Source organism: Aedes aegypti, chromosome 2 (genome assembly GCF_002204515.2).
Source record: "Aedes aegypti strain LVP_AGWG chromosome 2, AaegL5.0 Primary Assembly, whole genome shotgun sequence".
NCBI lineage: Eukaryota > Metazoa > Arthropoda > Insecta > Diptera > Culicidae > Aedes > Aedes aegypti.
In genome coordinates this window covers 306,166,090-306,193,149 of record NC_035108.1, presented here as the reverse complement: position 1 = coordinate 306,193,149, position 27,060 = coordinate 306,166,090, and the positions used below count along the sequence as shown (strand labels likewise).

The window sequence follows — 27,060 nt, the reverse complement described above, 5'->3', positions numbered from 1 at the left end:
TACATGTTAAAGGACACGAAAACGATGGAACTGTGATCGACATTCCCCCCCCCCTTTATATGCATCCCAAAAGACGTAAATCACATGGTTTTGGGAGCACAGTATCCAGAAAATCATTGGTTGGTTCATGTCGAAAGATCAACATGTTTGGCTTAACGAGATTTATTTTAAATATCGAATAACAACACATGCAATTTAACTAGTACCTATGTGATTACAATAAACTTTTGATATTTCCAATCCTGAATCACCGCAAAAAATATATTTATAGGGAGTCAAAATCCTCCTGAGAGGGATGATGTGGTGGAGGCTCATTCTAATCAAAAGTGTCGTTCAATTATGGGGATAAATTAAATTGTTATTGTTTCACTTATTTATTATAATTACTTGTAAATATTGACACAGCATAATTCAAGTTTTTAAATAACAAACATATCTATTTCCTCGAAAACTCATGATAATGGTATTTTACTTTTTGAACTGTCATTTAATTTGGATATGCTGAAATTCACCTGGGTAAAGATTTATAAATTAAATTTATTATTGATGTTACGAGCTATGTCGCACAAGAGATTAATTTGAATCAAAATAATTATGTACATATGGGTGCCGGTGCCATTAGTGGACTACCTAAGCTATAAAAAATCATAACAAAATATCTAAAAGCCTTAAGGTGATTATAACACGAAGCCAAACTTTGAATTTTCAAGTGCACAAGACTGGAGAATCCGACAACAGTTCGCGTTGAAAATCAATCAAATAACTTGCTTGCTGGTGGTGACCAATGGGATAAATTTTCAACGCGGAGCGCTGTTTGTTTCTCAAGTCTTGTGCTCTTGAAAATTTGAGGTGTGGCTTCGTTTTATAATCACCTTAACCGAGATCTTTTGGCGTCAACAGAAAGATTTCAACCTCTACTATATGGGAAAAATATTTAAAGAATGATAAAACAATTTTTTTTATCATAAAATCGCTTGAGCCACTATTGGTACACGTGTTCCAGTAGTTGCGCTAGTGCTCCAGTAGTAGACGTTCGGGAATGATACGAGGAATTTTAAACAAAATGGTATTTTTTTACACAGGTTTTAGATTTTTCCCTCGGACCAGCAACTAATATCTTTCGAATGAAGCATAAAGTTCATCTCTAGGACATTTCTTCATTTTTATACATCCATTTTAAAAACTGCTTCCATCCGTTGATCCACTACTGGAACACGACGGCAACTACTGGTGCAAGGGAGCAAATTTTTTGCGTAAATTTAATTATTTATATGATTTTTTGATAAAATAAAAAGCTGAAATTTGAAAAATCGACTAAACTACAGGCGATCTATCCATCATAAATAGCACATGTCGTTTTTATCGAAAAATGTTCGTTTTATTCCATAGTCCAATCTACTGGTGCATTACAACCATTGGTACCGGCACCCTATCATACGAAAACAAATATTGGTCCAGAAATAACTCTAGAATTCTTTGGCAGTTTCCTTCCTTAAATCCTCAAATCACAAATCCTTCAAAACCTCTCTGGGATTGTCCTGGAAATCTTGAGATTATTTCTGGTTTTTCTACAAGTTCTTCTGGAAATCACAGAATCTTTCCAGATATCGCTTTAGGATTCATCCAATAAATCGTTACCATTCCGGTACTATTTCTGAGATTCTTTCGGATATCCCTTTGTGATTCTTCTGGACATCTTATTGGAATTTTTGCAAAAATCTGTATGTGATTTTGCGTTTATTTCCTAAAGGATGACTTTAAAAATCCTGGAAATTAAATTCTTCGAAATTTTTGAAAATTCTTTTGGAAATACTATGGAAGGTTCTACCAAAAAATCTGATGCAATTCTTCTGAATATTTTTAGAGGATTTTGCCAAAACATGTAGTATGACTCTACTAAAAATTCTTCGGGAATTCCTCCGAAAATAACTCTGGATTTTTCCCGAAAAACTTCTGGGATTCTTATGAGAATACCTCTGGTATCAAAAGTAGTGAAGTAAATTGTTTTGCAGGGATCCGCATGTAAGTGTGAAGTAATAACTTTTCAAAGCAATCAATTCGAACTATGAGGACAGAGTTTAATTACTTACAAATTACGTGCTACAATGTCATCATGGCTGCCAAAACAAATGAAAGGATAGGGGGAGATCCCCCAGTACCGGACACTTAAGCCACTAAATTAATAATTCGAAAAATATTGATTTTATGGGCTCGTGTTACCCATTTATGATAAATATTATCATTTTTGTAGTGTACAAAAATAAATTTGAAAATAGAAATATGAATTTTGACATTGCGTTTTGATGATGTATTTTAGTACCAAATTGATCGATCTTGAAAGGTGGCACCCAATACCGGACACGATCTGGAAATGCCTCGAATTCTATAAATTCGAACATCATTGAATGTGTGCACTATAGGAATAGTTTATAATTACCAATTCAATGCATTTGCAACATTTACAAGAATAATGTGAGTTTTCCTTAGTTTGCAAGATGCCTATCAAAAACCTCTTTCATATATGATGAAAAATAGCACATTTTACGATGTTGTTCTGAATGTTCATTCTTCTCAATTTTATTGCATGTTTGATACCATGATCGACGGAACCCATGAAAAATGAAAGTATTTTGAGACACTGATGCAATAATAACAAAGATTTCATATAACAAATCAAGCTGTCCGAAACTGAGGGACAGGAGGTACTTAACCAAAATTGTAATTTGTCCATATTTACTTCAATTATGCTACAAAATACATTCATACTATCAAATTAGGATTATGTTGGATCATGCTTACGGGATCCAAAGTATTTTTTCATATTCAAAATAATTACTAAATAGGCTCAAAATTAAGAAAATACGTCAATTTTTTTAAGATTTTCAAACTTTTCTGCTTTTTTAAAAAGGCATGCATATTTCAAGGATGTGTTATTCTACGCAAAAATTAGTCTACATAAGAGCTTTCTTTTCTACTAATACACCATCTTGATTGGACCATGATTTCTCATTGTTTCGACTTTGTCCGGTATTGGGTGCTGTCCGGCACTGGGGGATCTCCCCCTACTCTGTCTTATGAATGTAAAGTAGGCAAATGAATCATTTGTGCTTCAAAATGTAAATGAACACGGTTTTCCGACAAAATAAATTGGGCTGATTTATGCAATGCTTGATGTACGGCCATGAAGCCCGAATGTAAATAAGATCAACAGTGAGAAAGGATAGATTTTGACAATAATTATTCCTTTGTTGGCTAATACAGGGCTGGTAGCGGCTAGACAATTAAATAGTGACTTTAGTCGCTGAAAACACTATTTAATAAGCCATGTATAACCCAAAAAAGGAATAAATGACTAAACCTATTCTTTAGAGGAAAAAATACTGTCCTGCACTCTCTAAGCTTCCAACATTATTCAGTTATTCAAATTCGCTGTTGATCTTATATACATTCGGCTTTATGGCTGGACTTCAAGCATTGCATAAATCAGACCTATTTGTTTCGTCGGAAAACCATGCTCATTGGCATTTTGAAGCGTAAATGATTCTTTTGCCTACTTCACATTCATATACAAGAAATGCCTCCGGTGCAACGTATGCAATTATAATCTATGAGACAAAATTCAATTTTTTTTAATGATTTTCTCCGATCAACGCTGAAACCTCAAACACACCGTGCGTTTATGTTGTTATGGGGTGTAGCAGGCGGTTAATTTATGCTCGGACAGCAGACTGACTCACAGCATACAGACCATATTCATGAGCGCGGAGCATATTGCCGTCATCTTCTCCCGGTTTGCTGTGTGGGAAGATGGTGTTGGCGAATCCCCTGCTCTCTCGCTGTTGGCTCTTTCGGGATGACGACGAGTCGAGAGAAAGCCCATCATAAACCCGACCTGACCGAGCGGTGGACTCGGAAGAGAGAGAGCTTGAGCGCGGGCGCTCCCTGGGATGGTCCGCCGCGAGGCTTATCTCGTACAAAGAACTTAATGCTAGGTTTATTGTGCATTTAGTGTTCGTGCTGTGTAGAGGCATTAAAATCGAATTTTGTGTTATTTCATGCCAGTACGCTTCTGTTAGGTTTTTTTTTCTTTTGTTGGGTGAAATCCGTTCAATTGCCCAGCAGAGCGCAATTGTTCCACCCCTGATTTAGGAGAGTGTGAATCCGGATAGATTGTTATAGAAGAGTGTGGAGTTCGTGTTCCCCCGGTCACCGAGAGGTGTGAGTAGAGGAGTGTGGGTTCATCCCGGTTGTGCGGTTCTAGGTGGAAACATAACAGTGATTTTTAATTGATTCAACTATTCCGCTTTCATTGTTGCTTTTGGCGTCTGTAGTTTTGGCGTATCGTGGCGTTGTTTCCTGCCGGGAGTGCATCGGGCGAGGTGTTTCAAAGTGGTGAAAAGTCGAATAAGAAAACATAGATTATATGCTCTGAAGGAGAGATTTTTAATGGTGTACCTTTCTCGCCGAGGAATACTCTTTGTGTGACCGTTGCTTTATTATTTTTTTTATTTGTTTCAAGTTGCCATGTGTCGGTTCCAATTTGCCACAACGGATTAAGCCGAAGAGAAGCGAGAAAAGAGAAAAATATGAAACCTGAATGTGATGGTTCAGCTTGCGGGAGCCTTAACTGTGTTGAATGAAACGAAACGCCGAAAAATAGTGATGAAGTTAATTTGCTACCGTTTGGAACATAATATGTCAATGCTAGTTAAAAGCTACTATCTGACTAAATCGACGGATCCATTGGAGTCTGTTCGAACATCCGATGTAGATTAGATGATGTAACAGCTATGCAACGGATTTAGTAGATGTTTCAAGCTGCTACAGACATCTTGGTACAACGTGTTCGGGTTAAGTTTTCGAATGACCCCAATCGATACGCCGCTGATCGTCTGTCGATAACCCATTCGAAGGCAATTATCCACGCCAAAACCTCGTGGTTAGCTCTATTCCGTTTCATCTCCGGGTTGGATTATACCTGCTAGCTTGAGTGCGCCAGATAGAGGAACTCTGCAGGAAATTTGAGAACTTTGTTTCGGTACGCTTATTGGGTTAATAATCGTTACTCGGTAGGACTCATTGGATAAGTCGATTATATCGCCGAACAAAAAAAAAAGCGAAAATTAGGCAAGACAATACGCGTGCAATATCTACGGTGTGGTAGTTCATAAAAGTGCGAAGTGTAGTGCGCGTGTTGCTGGGTCCTAGAACATCCCGTATCACTGCTCCCCATTGTGTTCCTCCTCTTGGAGCATGAGAGCGCCCAGAACCAGAACCGAGACCGAGAGAGTGAAAAGTGTATGACGACGCCCAAAAGCATACATTTCGGGACAGCAGTAGTGCTGCGCCTTGTATTCCTTCGCCGTGTTCCTCTTTCGCTTCCTTTTGGCGAACCAAGCAACAGCAATATCCAAGTGAAGTAAGGCAGTTCTTCTTCTAACCTGGTCCGTTTTTTCTTCCGTTCCCCACAACTAGCAGATTCGGCTTTTGGTTAGAGCATTATACCTGAACCTCCCGAAAGTTTTGCGCGAGTGTATTTGTGTACTATCCGCGAAGAAGTCGAAAGCGGAAAACCGAATCGAAGACCGAAGCGAAGAATAAGAGTTCAACAATTTTAAAGTGCTCTGAACTACACAACAACGTCAGACATCCCCGTTGTTGCGCATCCGTTGAATGAGGAGAACCGAAAAAGTGGTTTAAAAAAATTCGAACAAACTGTTACCCCATCAAGCAGCAGCTGTCAACTGAATTTTTGTGGATATCAAAAATTTATAATTGCCGAGCTCAAACCGCGGAGATTTAATCCCTGCATCAGCCTGTACGCGGATCATACGGACATACCTTCAACTGCAAATTTTTTAATTGTAAGTATCCGATATGGCATACCCCACGCCCACGTTCACTCCACTTTGATGCTTTCACCAGTCCCAAACACACATCCCGTCCTCAATCAGATCAAAAAATGGGTGAAGGGGGTGAGCTGGGATGAATTGCTTATCTTTTGACACTTGATGGGAGGATAATCGGAATTGCATGTTGCCTGGGTGTTGTTTTTGTTGTTGTTCCTGCCCGACATCCACGGCCAAACGAGGCACATAAGAGTAATAGGACCGATTTCATGGACGAATTTATTAACTTCTGTTGTTGAAATAATCGTGAAAGTAAATAATACGCAATATCATCAAAATTCGTCTGTTTTCTTGTGAGTTGCTGTCCAAACAGACATCAAGGGTTATACAAACTCGCACATTTTTAGCATTTACGTCTCTTTTTTTTTGTATTAAATACTTTTTTCCAAGATGAAACATTATTTGAGCATTTATAGTGGTAAGCTCCATCGAAGTTAATACGCCAATCGCGATTGGCGTATTAACTTCGATGGAGTTTACCACCATTAGTGTTTTACGTTTTGTCTTGTTTGAAATATAATATACAGTAAATTACATAATAGCTGAGCTTGAGCTTGATTGGCCGCCCGTGATCACTACTCCAGTATCGCCAGATCATCTGGATTTACACAAGGAACCAACCAGATGACTGCTTGGGACTAACAATAGACACCTCCAGTGTATAAGTGCTGTTGATCTTCTACTTTTAGACGACAATGGCGCCTGTAGCGTCAGATACAGAACAATGAGGGGAAGGTGGAGGAATTGATGTTGCATTTTAAAACTGGCCCATAGTATATACCCGATATACCCCTGCATATACGCCAGTTGATGCAAGAAGGTAGGGATAAGGCAATTTTATGACAGATAGGCTTGCTTACGGTTAGCAGACTGTAAGGAAAGCTGATCTATAACGATGGAAGGATTGAAGCGTAAGCGTTTTTATGTCCGTTTCTGGTTCTTACAAAACTTGTTAACGAATAATCAAGTGTGATAGATTGAGAGTGGTAGATAGAATCAAGTGAAAGATACAACTGGGACAAGCCTGGGATTGAACCCATGCTAATGAAGCAGAAGCGGTAGTCCCTAGACCACCAACCCCGTCTATTCATTGAATGAAATAAAAAATGTATTAAAAACTTAGTTTTGAGCTACTGTAGCAAAAAACCCGCTCATTATCGCGACGTAATGTAGCATATCTTCAAGTATCTCAAAAAAACACGTAAAAGTTGTAAGATATATTTTCACTTATGGCCAGGAATGTGGTCCAGTTACTCCTATGTGCGACGATGGGAAACTGCAAAACCAAAAAAAGCGAAAAACAAGCCGACAGCGCACACGCTACCCGATAGGCATGTTTTGGGTGCGATTGTACACATGTCCACCTCCCCTTACGTTTCATGGGGGGTTCAGATTTTGATTGATAATGGTGGGTTATTCGGCTTTTTCGGGGTTTATTGCACGCAGTCACTGGGGGATTTCGGGTGGACTTTGTGTGGCTGCAATTCAATCAATTGCAGTAGGGGATGCTTTTTGCAAACTCGTTAAAATTGTTAATGCAGTTTTGCATTTCTTGTTTGTATGTAGTTATTCATCGTGTCCGGGTATCCGAAAAATGGCCACCGCTGGCATAACCTCGCTCGTGTTGTGTACGACAAGCGAGGTTTTCTAAAAAGGGGTGTACGCGGTACATGATAAGACCTGTTATGGGTTAAAATGTTACATGTTATTGAAAAAAACTGCTTTATTCGAAAGGTGTATTATGCCAGACGTTCGTTATTGCAATCATCTTGATGTATATCGAGTCTACTTAGTTACTTGGCTGATATACTGTCCAACACCTTTTTTCGTCGCAACATCCATGTTTATGCATATAAAAATTACCACATTTTGTTTGAAAATGTTGTGGAAAAATATGAAGTTAGTGCTCTGATACAATGTTACAAATATGCAGTAATGGGCAGTGCAGTCCTATATTGAAAAATAAAGGCATACAAGTTTCTATATGAACTCTCTACCGAAATTGCAACTGCAGAACTTGTATAATGTTCAATTTTTTATGTTTTGCCGATTAATTGGAGCAAAATGAGTTACCTTGTGGTGCATGTAAAAATGTACTAGAAAATTTTGCACATTTGTATGAGAAGAAAAACTTTAAACGTTGAGCGCTATTTTCTTAAAGTCTACTTTTTTCATATAATACTTTCGTGCCTTTATGAGCAGTATATACCATTCTCGAAAAAGTATTCAAACAACCATATCTCCGAAGAGTAAAGGAACTTCAATTATCGATTATAAATTCCGGATTCACAAAACGAATTTCAACTTACGATACCTATCCAAGGAAGTCAAGGAAACTTTCATTACGAAAAGATCCTGGGCCGACCGGGAATCGAACCCAGACACCTTCAACATGACTTTGCTTTGTAGCCATAGACTCTAACTACTCAGCTAAAAAGGCCCCAAACATCGTATGTAATTGAATAAACATTAGTTTGAAATCAAATTTTTGTGAGAAAATAATAGAATATTCAAGCGATTGTTCATATGAACAAATATGTTCCGAATTTAGTACTACCTATACCATTTAATTCCATTAGAGTTTTAATCCTTTGACAGTACGCGTATTTCAACTTCAACTGTAAGGCCGCCTTCAGTGTCGTGTACTAGCCTCGACATATGTTTTATTTTCTATACAATGTTTGCGACCAAAGGGGTGTTATATGAAGTAGTAGATTATAATTAAGTTACTTAGGGCCGATTTCTGTACCCCCGTTTAGGCCTAAACCTAGTTGAACCATATGGGTAAACGTGGTTTACGGCTTAAGCGAAGGTGAAGAAATCGGCCCTTAGGGCTGAATTACCAGGAAACAAGCCGTCTATGAGCGCTAATGCTCTTCAATGCTCTCTCGTCACGTACCATGCGAGAGATTGAATATCAACATTCATAGGGCTATCCGAATGCGATGTACCATGAACTGTTATAATACACGAACTGTTACACTCTCTCAATATGGTTCCATCGGCATATTCGGGTTAAAATTCGAACTCTGACATATAGACTCAAAAAAAAATAACCCAATTTTGAACGAAATCCAAAGTGACGTGAACACTTGATATGGCACTTCACTACACATAACTTTCTTACCAGCATCAGAACACTTTGCGGTCATCGATACAGTTGTTGGACATATACATTTCTAGTTAAATTTTAAATTAGATAACGATTGGTTGAGTTTTACGTTTCATATGTAGACATGGACTACCGCCTTATATTAATAGGAGAATCGTAGAATGATTGAAAGGTGACATTGACAGCAAGACGAACACTTGAATTGTACAGAACACGCATGCTCGTTGGCTTAACTTTGCGAGGAAAATGATGGACACAATTGAGATAAACTTAGGAAAAGAAATACTCTTCATCGATCCTTTTTCTGCGAATAGATGACAGGACGTAAATTTGATAAATAGCACTTATACACAATAGAACACAATGTATTGCTGCTAAGCATTCTAGTATGAAAAAAAAATCAGATTTGCTCCTTATTATGCTATTCATGAAAAAATGCTGAATAATTATTCATATGTTTACAAGAAATCGGATTAGTGTATCATCGCTTGATTAAACAACTGGCCCAACCAAATACACCGTTTTAAACGCAACATCAGTCCCAACCTCCTAATGAACTCTAATGCTTTGTTCGTTGATCCACGTTGGCAGCCATAGAGATATCTAAACGTGAGCGTTCAACTCGCCCACTTGGTGGGGCAACGCTACTTGACCGCGAATCGACCCCGCAGAAGACAGTACGCCTTCGGGCCATCCTGCACCTTGCTGATGTTTATCCAAAAACTCTTCCCAAAAGAGCCAGCCAATCCAACCTTTCGAGCAGCGGAGCGTGTGCCAATCCGACTAACCTTTCTCGGTAAAGAAATGCCCCTCAGGGCATACGATACCCCTTTTTCTAGTTGACCCCATCTCTGCCAATAAAAGTATAACTGTCTCATATGAATTTCCGAACCAACACCTTTTATTATCGCAATTTTCATGTTATAATATATTCTTTACTAGGCATATAAATAGTATCACATGTTGTGGAAAAATATGAAGTGTGTGTTATATATTGAAATATAAAAGCATAACAAAAGCAACTGCAAAACGTGGATTATGTTCGACTTAATTTTTTTCGCTAATCAATAGTATCAGTAAAAGTAATTATGAGCGTTCCATAAAAGACAGTTATTCTTTTATTGACAGATCTGTCTTCCACCAATCGCGATCTTCGCGCAGCCTAACAAAGTGTTCCCTTTCTTGTCTATATCTTTGGTACGCACCCCACATCTCCTGCACCGACCTCATCAGCTTCATCGCTTCATCAACACTGTTCCGTACGGAACGTACGTGAGAATGAGGAATTACGAAACAATAGCCCAACCGAGCACGACCTGCATCATCAGCACGAAACGCATCCTGTTCATCAAACGGTGCGAGGAACTCACCCAATGTCAACGTCTGATCAGGCCCACCCTACATACGCCGCTGTACCTGTGAGTTCCTGCAGCAACAGTGAGTGACACCAGTGAGTGCCGCTGAGCGATTCCCGCCGTCATCATCGTCATCATCATGGCTCTCACCACTGCAGCAGCGTGCGCATCGCGAACAGTCTAGAACACGTGTCGCGGTTGCGCGAGAACTTTCTCGATGTACTCAGTATGAGTATAAATACACGGAGGGAAACGCTTGCGGACCAGTTTTATTTCAACCGTCGCGGAATACATATCGAAAAGAACAGTGAAAAGTAAAAGTGAAAGTAAAGTGAAGTGGAAGTAGTGTAAATAGTAATAGTGCAGAGAATAAAGTGTAGTGTGTAGTAGTGTGAAAAAAAAGTGTTGTGTCTTTCTTTCATCCGCCCCGTGATACAGTCCACCCGACCCGACCGGAGTTGGCCACGGTGAACAGCGCCATCATAGTGGTCTTTCGAACCGGATCCAGTGCCGCCCCACCGCCGTTGGAAAGGATTACGCACCACCGCTACCCGACACGTTTACGTGGCACTCTAGCCAGAACGTGTACCGCCTGAGGATAGGAGAAGCTGCTACTGCTACCGCCGCCACCGTTTGTGGATTACCGAGCATTCGTCGCCCAAGGAGAACTCTACACCGCCGTTCCGACCCGACACGCTGTCGTTACCCGCAACGCTGTGTGTTCCAACTGAAGATCGTCTACTATGACACCCCCGAAGACCAGATCGGCTGCTAAGGCAGCAGCTGAAGCCGCTTCCAACTGGGAAGTCACCGCCGATGCTGAGACACTGAAGGAGCTTTCGTCGCTGTCCCGCCAACGTGACCAAGTGAGCCTGAAACTAACGAGAGTGGAAAGGGCACTTGTCGCCGCTCGCAACCAGGTTAGTCCTTCCCAGCTGAGGACATTCTTGAAGAACATCGACGACGCCTACAGCGAATTCAGCACAGTGCACAGCAAACTGATCGCTATCATTCCCGACGAAGCCTTCCGCCAGCAAGAGGAGGTTTATGTGTCGTTTGAAGAACGATACAACTACGTCCGCACGACCATCGACGAGCTGATGCTGGCAAACGAGATGAACCCCGTTAGAGCTCCAGTGCCACAGCCACAAGTAATCGTGCAGCAGCAACCATTGAAGGTTCCGATCCCCACCTTCGATGGATCGTATGCCAACTGGCCTAAGTTCAAGGCCATATTCCAGGACTTGATGGTAAACTCAGGCGATTCCGATGCCATCAAGCTTTACCATCTTGACAAGGCGCTTGTTGGTGAAGCATCAGGAGTTCTAGACGCGAAGGTCATCAGCGAAGGGAACTACCAGCAAGCATGGGCCATCCTCACCGAAAGGTACGAGAACAAGAGGATCATCGTGGAGACGCACATTCGTGGCCTATTTGATATCAACAAAATGGCTTCTGGTTCGTACAAGGAACTTCGACGGCTTCACGACGAATGTACCCGTCATGTCGAGAGCCTGAAATACCTCGAGCAGGAGTTCTCCGGTGTTTCCGACCTCTTTCTGGTTCACATTGTGACGTCTGCGATGGATCAGCCAACGAGGATGGCATGGGAGGCAACACAAAAGAAAGGCGAGCTACCAACGTATGCCCAGACCATCTCATTTCTTCAGACAAGGTGCCAGATGCTGGAGAATTGTGAAATTGCGTTCCCGAAATCCTTCTCCCCGCTTCAACAGAGATCGAATCCCAAGGGTCAAGCATCAACGAAGCCAGCCAACGTAAAGGTCTATGCTGCTGGAACCGAACCAAGGAAGAAGGATAGCTGCGATTTCTGCCAAGGTCCGCATCGCAACTATCAATGCGACACAATCAGTAACATGCCGTTCGAAAAAAGGATGGAGAAAGTACGAGCATCTGGAGTCTGCTTCAACTGTCTCCGTAAGGGACACAGCGCCAGAGACTGCTCATCAACGAAAACGTGTCAGAAGTGTCAGAAGCGACACCATACGCAGCTCCACCACGAGGAACCGAAGCAAGAGCCAAAAACCAGTGTGCCCGTTTTGGCTCAAGCAATGCGCCCTGCAGTTGTTCAGAAGAGTGTATCCACCTCGACCTCAACCAGAGAGAAGCCAAACACTCCGTTATCGTGCAACTACGCCAACTCTACGAGGACAGTGTTCCTGCTAACAGCTGTCGTCAACGTGTTGGATAGAAACGATCGTCCGCATCCCTGCCGAGTGCTTCTGGATAGCGGATCGCAAGTGAACTTCATTACAGCTGAGCTTGCGAACCTTATCGGAAGTGAGAAACATCGTGTCGACATTCCAATCAGGGGAATCAATGATGTCAAGACTATTGCCCGCGACAAGATGGTAGTAAGGTTCCGATCTCGTGTTTCCGACTATCAGGCACAAGTGCAGTGCTTGATAACGCCCTGCGTTACAGGAGTCATTCCGACGAGCCAAGTGGATGTATCGTCCTGGAATATTCCCTTCGGCGTCCAACTTGCAGATCCTGAGTTCCACAAACCGGAAAAAATCGACATGCTTCTTGGCGCGGAACTCTTCTTGCAGTTGCTGCGACCAGGTCATATCAAACTCGACGAAGATTTCCCCGAGCTCCGTGAAACCTCCCTAGGATGGGTGGTAGCCGGAGTCTTCAAAGAACGCTCCGTCCTCAACGAAGTGCAGCATTCGTTCACCGCATCGTTGGATGACGTTGAGGAAGCGATACATCGTTTCTGGAACATCGAAGAAGTGCCCGATGTTAGCCCATTAAGCAGTGAGGAACAAGAATGTGAGGCTCATTTTAGAGCTACCCATCGTCGTACTGAAGATGGACGGTATGTAGTGCGACTACCGTTTCGATCTAACGTCAACGAGTTGGATGATTGCCGGTCTGTTGCTTTGAAACGATTTGTGATGCTGCAACAACGTCTTCAGAAGAATCCGGAGTTGAAGCAGCAGTACATCGACTTCATGCGTGAATATGAACAGCTGTCACATTGTCGAGAGATTCGAGAGGAAGATGACGATCCGAATCAGCAGAACTATTACTTACCGCACCACGCCGTATTGCGCCCTTCGAGTTCGACAACAAAATGCAGAGTAGTATTCGACGCCAGCGCAAAGGCAAATGCAGCTAGCCTTTCACTCAACGAGGTTCTTCAAGTGGGTGCAACGGTACAGAAGGACTTATACGACGTCATGCTACGCTTCTGCAAGTACAAAATAGCTTTCACCGCCGACGTCCCTAAGATGTATCGACAGATCATCATGGATCCACGGGATACGCACTTCCTACGTGTGTTTTGGCGCGAGCAGCCGTACGATCCTCTTCGAGTATTGGAACTCACGACGGTAACTTACGGGACTGCATCTGCGCCATTTCAGGCCACCCGGTGCCTGCAGCAACTTGCCGAAGACGAATCGACTGATTATCCTATCGGAGCCCGTATCGTACGCGAGGATTTCTACGTCGACGACGCCCTTTCCGGTGCAGACTCGCTTTCATCTGCAGTTGAAGCAGTGAAGCAGCTGAAAGGTATCATGCAGAAAGGAGGTTTCTCACTGCACAAGTGGTGTTCAAACTCAAGGGAGTTGATGGAACACATCCCGGTAACCGAACAGGAACAACCAGCTCCTTTGGAAGAATATGGACCAAACGGAGTCATAAAGGTTCTAGGTCTACTGTGGGATCCAAAAGCCGACATTTTTCGAATTGCCAAACCCATCCAGCATAATGTGAAGCAACCCGCCACAAAAAGGATTATTTATTCCGAGGTAGCAAGACTCTTTGATCCATTGGGTCTTGTATCCCCAGTGATCGTCGTCGCTAAACTTCTTGTGCAGCAGCTGTGGAAATGCAAGATTGGATGGGACGATCCAGTGAATGAAGAAACGCAGAAATTTTGGGAGACCTTCGCTAGCTCTTTGTCGGCGCTTGGAAAGATTGCAATCCCTAGAAGAATAACATTCAACGACGCCGTGGACTACGAACTACATGGATTTGCCGATGCATCAACAGTGGCATATGGTGCATGCGTGTACGTTCGAAGCCTGTTCGCCGATGGATCAACTAGATTGAAATTGGTTACCAGCAAATCCAAGGTAGCGCCGCTGCATGAGCTATCAATGCCCCGAAAAGAGCTGTGCGCTGCGTTACTGCTGACCCGACTTGTACAAAAGGTTGTCCAAGTTCTACAAATGGAGTTTCGCAACGTGGTTCTCTGGTCAGACAGCCAGATCGTCCTGGCTTGGATGAAACGGCCCGCACATCGGTTGAAGGTTTTTGTACGCAACCGTATCAATGAGATCAACAACGGCACAACCGGGTATCAATGGTGCTATATTCGGTCCAGAGAAAATCCAGCAGATATCGTATCCAGAGGTCTACTGCCGAGCGACTTGTGTGAAAACAGTCTTTGGTGGTATGGGCCGGCATTCCTTTCGACCCTCGAATACGATGCAGAAGATGCTGCGGACATACCTGAGGACATGCTTCCCGAATTGACAATCACCGATACCGTTGCAACAGCAGTAGAGGATGACTTTCCTTTATTTGCCCGATTCAGCGATTTCCGGAAGATAGAACGTATCATGGCTTGGGTGCTTCGATTCATCTGCAACGCACGTCTGAAGGAGAAGTCTAAACGTAAGAACACACGTCATATAACAATCACCGAGCTTCGATATGCAAATCATATGATTGTGAAAATGATGCAGCAGTCTGAATTAGCCGATGAGATTCGCCGTGTGGAAAATGGTATCCCTAGTCGCAGATTAGGAAACCTGAATCCAATATTCATCGATGGATTGCTGCGCGTTGGTGGACGTCTTCATCATTCAAATCTACCAGCAGAGACGAAAAACCCAATCATACTGCCGAACAAGCATCCACTGACCAGACTGATGATTAAAGCGCTGCATTCTGAACATCTTCATCTTGGCCAAAATGGTTTAATGGCTGTCATCCGTCAAAGGTATTGGTTGTTGAACGCCCGTTCAACCATTCGACACGTGACAAGAACCTGTGTAACGTGTTTTCGCACAAACCCAAAATTGTCGACACAACTAATGGGAAATCTTCCGCAGTCGAGAATCACTCCATCCCCGCCGTTTGCAGTAACTGGAGTTGATTATGCAGGCCCGTTTTGGATAAAAATGGGAAATTATCGTTCCAGATTGGTCAAGTGCTATGTTGCTGTTTTCGTTTGTATGACTACAAAAGCGGTACACCTTGAGGCTGTATCGGAGCTTACATCGGATGCATTCATTGCAGCGCTACAACGTTTTGTAAGTCGTCGAGGGCTGGTCCACCAGTTGCATTCTGATAATGCAACGAATTTCAGAGGAGCACAGAACGAGTTACATCAGCTTTACAACCAATTCCAAGACCAACAGTTTATCGATCGGGTGCATTCATTCTGTCAACCAAGAAGGATCGAATGGCATTTCATCCCGCCGAACTCCCCAGAATTCGGTGGCCTATGGGAGGCCGCTGTAAAATCAATGAAAAAACATTTGGTCCGAGTTGTTGGCGAATCTAAACTATCGTATGAGGAGCTTGCAACCGTGCTTACTGAAATTGAAGCAGTACTAAACTCAAGGCCGCTGTTTTCAATTTCGTCCGACCCAGCTGACGAGGAAGTCATTACCCCTGCCCATTACTTAATTGGTCGTCCATTAACCGCCATACCTGAGCCATCCCTCGAGAGCATTAAAATAAACCGGCTGAAACGATGGAAGTATCTTCAAAAAAGGCGTGAGGATTTTTGGAAGTCATGGTCCAAGGATTATTTGTGCAGCCTTCAACAAAGACCGAAAAACGTAAAGAAGATGGCAAATCTACGCCCAGGAATGGTAGTTTTGCTGGAAGACAAAACACTACCTCCACTCGTCTGGAAACTAGGACGCATAAGTCAAGTGTATCCAGGAGCAGATGGATTAGTACGCGCAATCGACGTTTTCTCAAATGGATCCACGTATCGCCGAGCAATCAACAAGGTTGCAGTCCTGCCAATTGAAGACAACGAGTCACCCTCATCATTAACGAATACTGTTGAAACTGCGTATCAACCGGGGGGAGTATGTTCCGTACGGAACGTACGTGAGAATGAGGAATTACGAAACAATAGCCCAACCGAGCACGACCTGCATCATCAGCACGAAACGCATCCTGTTCATCAAACGGTGCGAGGAACTCACCCAATGTCAACGTCTGATCAGGCCCACCCTACATACGCCGCTGTACCTGTGAGTTCCTGCAGCAACAGTGAGTGACACCAGTGAGTGCCGCTGAGCGATTCCCGCCGTCATCATCGTCATCATCATGGCTCTCACCACTGCAGCAGCGTGCGCATCGCGAACAGTCTAGAACACGTGTCGCGGTTGCGCGAGAACTTTCTCGATGTACTCAGTATGAGTATAAATACACGGAGGGAAACGCTTGCGGACCAGTTTTATTTCAACCGTCGCGGAATACATATCGAAAAGAACAGTGAAAAGTAAAAGTGAAAGTAAAGTGAAGTGGAAGTAGTGTAAATAGTAATAGTGCAGAGAATAAAGTGTAGTGTGTAGTAGTGTGAAAAAAAGTGTTGTGTCTTTCTTTCATCCGCCCCGTGATACAGTCCACCCGACCCGACCGGAGTTGGCCACGGTGAACAGCGCCAACAAACACTAACAACGTGCTTCACTAGGGGCAGCATTCCCTTTGGCAGCCTGAACAAATAATTATTAATGGTAAACATGATGATTTGGCAGACAGCAGCAATCCGGCGCAAATCAAGGAAATAAGAAAGTGAAAATTTCTATGTTTATATGAACAAAGTGGCACGATCTTGTACGGGCCTCGGAGGCAACATTTTTCGTTCGACACTCTGCTCCTCGCCTCGCGATGCATATCAGAAGAAGCAGATCTGCCGGAGAAAGGGCTGGATAAATGTGTTGTGTTTTGTTCCCCGAGGATAAAACGACACGAGTAACGTTGTTTTGCCTTGGAAATTAAAAGTTTTATCTGCGCGCCATCAAAGTGGTCGTCTCGTAGGGAAAATCGCATCAGGGTCGCTGGCTAGAGCTTATTTTCTCCTCAGTTTTTTTGCTGCCCAAACACTTCAAAAGATGAAGCAAAAAATCGCACTATGAGATTTAGGGGGCTCATCTGACGGCCATCTTTGGATTCCGATATTTTGCAATCCGATAAGTGCAATCCATCAAAATGAACTTGATAATTTTTTACTTAAAACATTTAAAGTGCAATCCAGATACAGCTACTTGACAAAATGTTAGAAAACTGTTTATTTCATCTGAAAATTAATATTAGATTTAGGGCAAAATGAGTCTCAAAGATTTAGTCTTTAGATTTAGGGCAAAATGAGTCTCAAACATATACTTTCCGCCTAAGAATACTCAATCTATTTAGGAATGTATCCTAAACATTTGAAGATTGTGAATAGTTTCATCCAAATAAAGCAACTTGATATTAAATAAGAAAACAATAAATAGCATCTACAAATAAAAGAGTTCGGGCTGAATAAGCCGACCGCACCTACAATACTGTTCGGAATAATAGAAGCGCAAGTTGATTTTAACACAAAATGCTCAATTTTGGTATGCTCTTTGGTTATTCCTTTTGAAGCAATCGAGGTGGAATTTGATGTAACCACAAAATTTAAAGTTTACCTCAGCCCCTTTCGGAAAGTAAGATACTAATTAAAATTATTCGAAATGCAGTTTGTGATTTTAAAATTGAGCTTGAAAAAAAAACCTGGAATTCTCAGGGAATTTCGATAACAATCAGGGAAATTATATTGAGGTAGTAATTCATGGTAGAATATGTTCTGTTCATGACAAAGGAAATTCGTGTCAAAAACCCCTCAAAAAATGTCGGCTGCTCCGTTGCCAAAACCCTTCTTGAGCTGCTCAGTAAGAATTTTTTCGGGTATGAAGTAGTATCGACTTCCCAAGACATGAATGAATTTTATGAATAATATTTGGTTAGTAATGGATCCAAATACCTATCTTCATGCACAATTTTCAAATTTGAAAAACTGGAAAACTTTTTTCTTGCAAAGTAATGTGGAATTCAAACAACTTTCAATTTAAAATATTGAAACAATCAATTTATCAATTTAAGGGCTAGTTGCAGGTCTCTTTCTAGAGATTCTCTAAACAGTCTCTATTTTTGATGAAAGGTCTCTTGTCTATGATTTTTTAACCAACATAGCCTCTTCAGTCTCTTTTTCCATATCTTGCTTGCAGTGAATACTGATGCAAAATTATGCAGGCTTAGGAGAAACCTTAAGAGACTGTTACGAGATTTTTAAACTAATTCTTCAAAAATTTCATCTCAGTTTTCTCGAGGAAAAGCTTCAGGAATTATCCTAGTAATTTTTCTAGAGATTTCACCTGGAATACTTTCAGGGACTCCAACAGGGATCTTCTAGACAATTCTTCTAGAGACTCCTTCACCAATTTTTCCAAGATAAGGCAATTTACGTATTTTCGGCAGTCTAAAAGCCGATACCATGCTTCTTTTGTAATTTTCTCGGATATCAGCAGTTAAATTATGTGTTTGCTTTGTTTACATTTATGCGAAGCTCAATCCTCTATCGATTCAAACCGACAGACTTAAAAGTTTTGGAGAAACATTTTTACAACGCTCCGAACATCTCTTGTCAGTGTGACTTGTCGGCAGTCTCATTCTCTTCGACAGCTTTCAAATAAGAAATGCAGGCAGCTCCAAATTTATAACATCTCTGGCCAAATTGTTTGTTTTGTCTCGGAAATCTCGTCAACGGGAAGCCGACAGAACAAAGAATCATCTGAATGTGTTTGGATAGGAAAATACTTTGTATTTGACGTTTGAAATTTGGTTGCCGATAATAGTCGAATGGTGCGGAAGCCGTAAATTACCCTATTTATCCAGCGATTTTTCAAAGAATATATTGAAAAATTTATCCAAAATATACTCGAGGAAATTCTTGAGCACTTCAGAGTTACTAACTCCAGTAATTTTAAATACTATCTTAAGCCTTCTTTCGGATATTTTTCCAGTAATCCTTCAACCGAATTTTCCAGTTGTTATAGGTATCTTCCAAAGATTCTTCCAGATTTTTTTTCTAGAAAATCCGCAAATTTTAATTCTAGGGTTTTTGAAAAAAATATTGTTCAGGGATGTTTTTTCAAGAAACCCGACTATAATTTCTACGCCATTACATCCATGGTAACTCCAAAGAATTTAGCCAAAAAATCCTCGAGAGATTTTTCGAGAAAATCTGTTAAGAACTTTTCTAAGAATTCTTCAAATTCAATCCCGTGTGCCATTATTGAGTTCCTCTAGATTTTTTTTCTAGGAATTTCTCCTGAATTTAATCGAAGAATTACAACTACAGCACTTCTATACATTTCTCAAATCTTAAAATCCTAAAATCCCATGTAATCTACACAAGTTTATTTAACCCTTTCTTTCCCACAGCTTTGTTCGACAATTTAACTATCAAAATGGCGTTTCTAAAAAAAGTGCTTGAACAAAAGTTGTTCCAAATAAGCTATATTATTCAAAATCACAATGAAAAATTTTGATTGTTTTTCAATAGTTAGTTGATTGTTTTTCAATAGTTTGACCCTTAGGTCACTTATTACGATGTTTGATAAGACAAATGAGCGTATAAATTTATTCCAATAATCATTGAGCTACTCGTACCAATTCGGTTTAGCTAGCGTTCGTTGAACTACCATGGGAAAGAGAGGGTTGAGGTTTTCTAAATAACATTGCAGTATTTTTCCAGAAAATCCACCCACACATTTCAAGGGTGACCTAAAATCTTACACAATTTTCATCAGAGTTCACTTTAAAATTTGCTTCTGAAAATCATCACGAATTTTTTGAACATTTTCTCAAATTTCATTCATTTTCAAACGGAGAAATGCCTGGAAAAATTCATAGAAAAAATACTTAGACAAATCTTTAAAGACTTTCTGGAGAAATATTAAATAATTACCGAAGGAATTCCTAAAGAAATCTAAGAGTAATTCATGGAGATACCCTTAGAGAAATTCTTAGTAAAAATCTTAAAGCAATTCTAAAGGAAATTAAGAAGTCTTTGGCGGCATATTTGGAGAACCTTCTACCGTTAAGTCACCAGTCACCGTGCGGCCTCCATTCACCGTGCACATATACAAATTCCTACAGAATGTTCATACAATTTTCACAAATTATTCTTTTGTCAGCAAAATCAGATAAAACAGATATAATGAAGTAGTTTTTGTCACAAAGCATTATGAAAAACCTAGTTTATGTAGTCAAAATCATGTGAATTCTGTTCGATAATGAGATTTTTCAACAGTCTTAGTAGAAACGCCAAAAATTCACATTTTTCATTTTAACGTTAGAGTATGAAATTTTTCGAAATTTCAACAAGTTTTCACTGTGGATACTATTAGTAAGATGTATTTCATCGTATGAGCAATGAGATTTTAAGCAAATTAAAAAAATTTATTGTGTCTCAGTCGAAACCCAAATGCACGGTGAATGGACCCTTTTCAATATGTATGGTTCCTATTACCGTGCATTAGTTTAAAAGGCATGAAATTATTCGGTAATATTAGATTCATTGTTATGTCGTGATTAAAAAACTTTACTTTTAGTTTTTAAGTGAATATGGAATGGTTTGGGCAATACAGTCAAACCTCCTATAACGATTTTAATGAAAAAAATATGATTTAGCCAATTTTTAAACTTCTTAATATTTTTATTGTAAATTAAGATTTGAATACTCTTAAAAATGAGTGCGCACACTAATAGCAACATAGTTGCTCCATCAACAACGTTTCTTCAAGATAAAAAAATAAAACCATGACGAAAACTATACGCACGGTGAATGGTGCACTAGTGTGCACGGTAATTTTTAGGAAATTTTTGTTATGCATCACTAGTTTTAGATTTTTCCCTGAATTATGATATAATTGCACGCTACGTAGTGGTATTCTAGTACGCTTAAATAAATTTGGAAAAGTTATATATTTTTTTGAAGTGCAGATTTTTCTTAAATGCACGATGAATGGTAGCTTGACGGTTATTGGATTTATGAAGAACTTCTGAACGGATGTCTTGGAGAATGTCCTCGGAAAACCAATGGAAGAATCGCCGGGTAAAATCCTGAAGGACTTGGTGCTTCCTAGAAAAATATCTGAAAGAATCTTTAAAGAGATTCCTGATGATCTCTGAGTTAATTTCTCTGTTTACATTGGGAAAAACCAGTTTGTGTTATCTAGATTTCAAAAACATTCTTTTTATTTACTTACAACGAATAAGAATATGATAAGAAAAATAAGATGCTTCTTAACAATTATGATAACTTCTATAGGGTTTAAGTCACCGTCGATTGTTATATTTGGAGATTGTTAATATTTTTCGGTGATTACTACACACTGAAACACGGTTATTACGTTTCGGCTTACTGATTTTCAGCCATCATCAGATTTGTTTAAATCGATCGTTCGCCGCCAGTGTGGTTTTATTACTATAAAAGTAACTAAACCACACTGGTGGCGAACGATCGATTTAAACAAATCTGATGATGGTTGAAAATCAGTAAGCCGAAACGTTATAATCTTGTTTCAGTGTGGAGTAATAACCGAAAAATATCAACAATCTCCAAATATAATTATGATATCTTGATAAACACATTTTTGCCTACATACTAAACACCTGAATTATTTTCTTGTTTTGCTTAAAATCCCTTAAATGGTGAGGCTACCTATGTGGGCTTTGTGGCCGTGCGATTAGTGTTACCAAGCATTTAGCCACATCGAGTCAAGTAGTGTGGGTTCGATTCCCGCTTCAGTTCGGAAAACTTTTCGTCCGAAATGTATTTCGGCTGTGCCACTGGGCGTTGCATGCTAGTCCGTTGTCTAGTGTGGTGCTTCCTTCAAAGGGCAAATCTTCCACTGGAAGCATTAACATGTCGGTGTTTTTTACCTTAACCTTAAAAGTTTTGCTAGTTGACAGATTTTTATTGTGTTTCAATATATTCAAAGTAATCAAGGAAGTAATAATCGGAAGTTTGTAAAGAAAATTTCTCGCGTAATTTCTAATTGCAAGATATTGAAGCAATATAAAGAAATTAAATTTCTAACGAATATTTTAGTATCATATTAGATTTTGAAGAATTTTTCAGGAAGCGTTGAGAACTAGAAACTTACACGATAAGGTGCGCTCACGGCACTTCTCTTCTGATTTCAAAATCCTAAAAATGACAATTCAGATAAAGGAACTTGATAAGAAAGAGAGAAAATTATGTTGTAATAAAGTAATTAGGCTTAAATAAACATCATAAGAACAATCACGGAAGCATATGTTTACATGTTTCTTAAATATTCTCCTTTATAACCACTTAAACATTTTTTTTAATGATGACAAAGCAATTCCTTTCCATAAAATAAGAAAATTAGCATCTCAAATAATAATGCATTTGTCAGTGAGGGCTCACATACATCTATGTACAATTTGAAAGCCGAAACTGCAATCGTTTAAAAATGCAAAAATCGATAATTTGTGAGAAAACTTTTGGTTTATAAGGGAATTAAAGCTAAATGTGTCTCGTAGGTCAACTTGCAGCTGAAACAAGTCTAATTCGATTTCCCAGAGTTTATACTCTCGGATATGGGCTAAATCGAGTTTATACTCTCGAATATGAGCTAAATCGGATATGGCCTAAATCGGCACTCAACACTGACAAAAGATATAGAATTTGTTGTTGCTTTTGGTCAGTTTTTGTCCACAGTGCATCTTTGAAGCTGTATCAGCGAATTCAATTCCGCCACTTATTCGCCAATCCATAGTCACTCCATGAATCATTTGTTTATCGCAAACAACAGTGACGAACACTGAGCTCTGAGTAAGGCCAATGTTTTCCTTCTTCTCGGAAAACAAGTTTGTTCCTTCCGCAGTTTTCCCTTTACATCGAGGAGTTTGATACAATAAAAAATGAATCGGAAGGCAAGAGGAAGAGAGGCACGTTGCAAATGTAGTTCACTGTTACAAGCAACCATCATCATCCGAGCATTCGAACAACGGACGGACTTGGACTTCGCCTCCGATGAGAGTTCGCGCTTCGCGTCTTGTGTCGTAGAAAGTATGTTGCTGTTTGTGTTGGCTGGAAAACAATACGCCCGGCCAAGATCGAGCACGTGCATTGCCAGCAGCCACACAACAAAGAAACGCGAGAAATCGAACGCATCAAGCTTCCAGCAAACGCAACGCAACGCAAAGCGCAACACGCCGTCAAAACGAGAGCAAAACAATTTGCCTGGTGTTACATTTCTGTTGTGTTGTTTTTGCTTTCTTTCGGTGGACCTGATTTTTATCTTCGATCTTTCACTCGTCGGAAGAAGCTCTTACCACAGCCACAGGCCGTTGAGAGCTCCGACCATTCTTGGATCGGTGGTAATTTTCCCGTGATTCCGTATAATTGATAATGGGGGTATTTTGTCCGGTTTGTGCAGGTTAGGTTTTTAGGTCTCAAGATTGAAGCAAAGCAACCGAGCAAACAGCAATCATTTATCATCCGTTTAAACAAAGGAAACGAATATGGGTTGAGACTCGAATTGGGGGCTCCATGTTGGCTGCGAAACGATTCCGATGGAAATCATAGCTATTACAGATTTAAATGGCTGCTGTATGCATAATTCAGCAAAAGCATAAAGCATTTTTCAAATAATTGTATGAACCACTATCAATGTATTTGAGAAACAATACAGATACTAACTGGTTTTATTTGTGTTTTATAATGGTTTTATGAGAATTGTCAATTCTGTACTGCGCATGTTCTGAATTTGAAACAAAACGGTATTGCAGAATTCGATCAAAAAAATTGGTATTGCAGAATTACGAATTATTGGTGATTTCTAGTTAGAATATAGTCTCCCGAATTCTTCGGCAAATAGGTGAAACCAATTGACAGATTCTTCCAAATATTCCTAACTTATTCTAACACAAATCTGGAATTCTAACAAACTAAAGTCTACACCGGTTTTCAACAAAATAGTTGACAACTTACCTGATTTATAGGTTTGACGTATTGCACTTGACGATCCTTCTCCATGAAATCTGTGGGGCACTTAAGTCAGGACTATATCGATTTTAAATTAATAAGGTTGAATAGTTCGATTTTTAATTGGTGAGCCCTATTTATGCTTAACAGCAATAAATATTCCTATTTTTTCTAAAGCGCAGAAAATGTCTGGCAACGTTATTGCTAGAAAAGATCCTCTTTTTAGGACGTGTACACTTGTGAATTGTGATATAAAACTTCATCTGGTTCTCTGTTCAACTACACCATATTTACCTTTACTTCATACTCATTATTTATAACATAAACTCAACTAACTTTCTTTTTTGTTCTCTATTTGCAGGTACGTATTTTCATCCGAAAGTTCAACATTTCAACTAACCCTCCCCTTGGTTATGCGACCTTGCCGCGATGGGAGGGCATAATCCATTAGCCCATATGATGGAAACCAAAGGCGTAACCTGTAGTGGTGGTATCACGTTTTGGCACTTTTTGCTTAAAGCCGCGTCATAATTCATATGGCATAGACGCAATAATATCTCGGATGTGATCCAACGGACATTCTGCGTCATTGATAGAATTGATGCCCATTTCAAATAATTAATCTATTCGAAGTGGACATTAATACTATTGGTGACGTTCAGTTTGCCTTTTGCTAACCAGAATGATCCGTAGCCACTCTTACTATTAGCTAGCTAGATACATCGCTATCATATACGACGTAGGGAATGCTTAGGAACTCTTAGGAAAATGACTAGTAGATTCACTGAGTAGAAATAAGTGGCGACAATCTTATTTTAATATGGTTTTTACATTGCCATAATAAGAAATACTTCTTTTGTAACAGCGGTATAAATAATCTAATTCCAGCTTCATTTTCGCAAAATTTACAAGTAGGAAGTAGGCGTTGTGAAGCATTGCATTTGCCACCGAAAAGTGAATCTTGTAGGAGACTGTAATAGAAGCCTAAGGTAACTTTACTCTTCAATATTCACTATAAAAATGACTATGGAAAGTAAGACGCTGAGATCGATCATTAGGGTACACTTGCTAGTTTCGAAAAATTGTTGAACAGACAAGGAAAGCGACTTTTTTCTTTAAGGATATATGAACGTAATGACCAATAAATACTTTTAACAACAAAAAATGAAATTAACTAGAACTACTACTAAACAGCCTAATTTTGTTAAGACTTGACGACACTTGACATTTAAGACTCTAATCTTACATAAAAGACAATAGTAATCAGAATAGCACTTGTATGACAAATTATTCAAAACCATTTCGACTAGACAGTATTAGTAATGCACTACTATTTCAAACAAATTCTACACTACTATTTCAAACAAATTCTAATTGAGCTGCTGATTTTCATAATGCTTCCTTTTCTCAGAAGCAAGGGAATATGGGTACTTTTCAAAAACTACCACGTCACAATACTAATAAAAAAACAGTGTTCATGTGGGCGCCATTGCCTAGTCCGTCTGAGTATTGGTCCTGGTAGAGGGGAAACTTGGCAAAAGCCAGACCGAGGGTTCAGCCTTGACAAGTTAAGCTGTCAGGCAGCTCCAACTGAATACCATACAAAAAAAAAAAAAAAAAAAAAGAAAGTTCAACATTTCAACTAAGTTAAGTGCATTCAAAGACCAGTACTCGCATGGCAGTCCCATTTTATAGTTATTTTTCATGAACAATCGGATTGAATGCTGACCACCAAAATTGAAATGAAAGTAACAATTTGGCAAAAACTGTAATCTCGCTGAAAATTTCATCTATTACTCCTCACAGTCATGCACATAGTGATGTTTATAAAAGCTATGTTAATGCAGTTTATAATACGAATTCATCATGAAAACAAACAAGTTTAAAAAACCATCTGGAAAATAATTACGGACAGTTGTACGACCCAAATTGAACAACTGGAAGAAAGTTCAACGATTGATTGCCAATGATTGTTTCCAAACCACAATCCAAATCAGCTAATAACCACCAGGTCCCTCCATTGGAACCAATTTTCCTATAATTTGCAACGCGCGCGCGCCATCAAAAGTCAACCGCAAATTATGCCATATTAATCATTTTACACCCTGGTAAAATTGGATTTGTACTTTCCTACCGTTGCCGCCCGATTGAGAGAAGGGTCCCGAAGACAGATCATCTTGCATTCAGTGTTTCCATTATTATGTGACAGACGATAAGCAGCCACAACGGGATTTAATTTGTGAAGCGAAAGACAGCATCAGCAGCAGCAGTCGTAGCCACAGGGTGGCCACCGAACCGGGAAAAACGGGAAAAGCGGGAAAAAGACGGGAATTTGAATCCACCGGGAAAAAGACGGGAAAAACCGGGAATTTGAGAAGATCACCGGGAAAATCGTTTTGAACGAACATCTTCAAGCTGTAATCTACAAAATTACCTCTAAAATGAATTATAGAAAGTAGTTATGTTTAATGACATTCTCATGGCATCCACAATTTCGAAATAATTTCAAACATTAATTCTTTAATTTCTACTATACTACATAATATTTCTTCAAACTGCTTCACTCTTTTCTAAGCAACGTTTCAAAATATATTTTTTAAATTTTTGTTCTCGCACTGTCAGTGCTAATAT

The 27,060-nt window shown here is 40.0% G+C and overlaps 1 protein-coding gene across 5 annotated transcripts in view; it reads left to right on the top strand.

The window, feature by feature from the left end:
• The window catches only part of LOC23687432 (fibrous sheath CABYR-binding protein), a 330,422-nt gene that overhangs the window by 87,127 nt on the left and 216,235 nt on the right, over positions 1–27,060 (top strand). The window contains exons 1-2 of one of the 5 annotated variants that reach the window (XM_021845616.1): positions 3,995–4,218; positions 5,479–5,864. The exons of 3 other annotated variants lie outside the window; for them this stretch is intronic. The gene's annotated coding sequence lies outside the window, so the exon portion shown is untranslated. Of the gene's footprint in view, positions 1–3,994; positions 4,219–5,475; positions 5,865–27,060 lie in introns of those variants that run through there. One more of the 5 variants, XM_021845615.1, reaches the window with a different exon arrangement.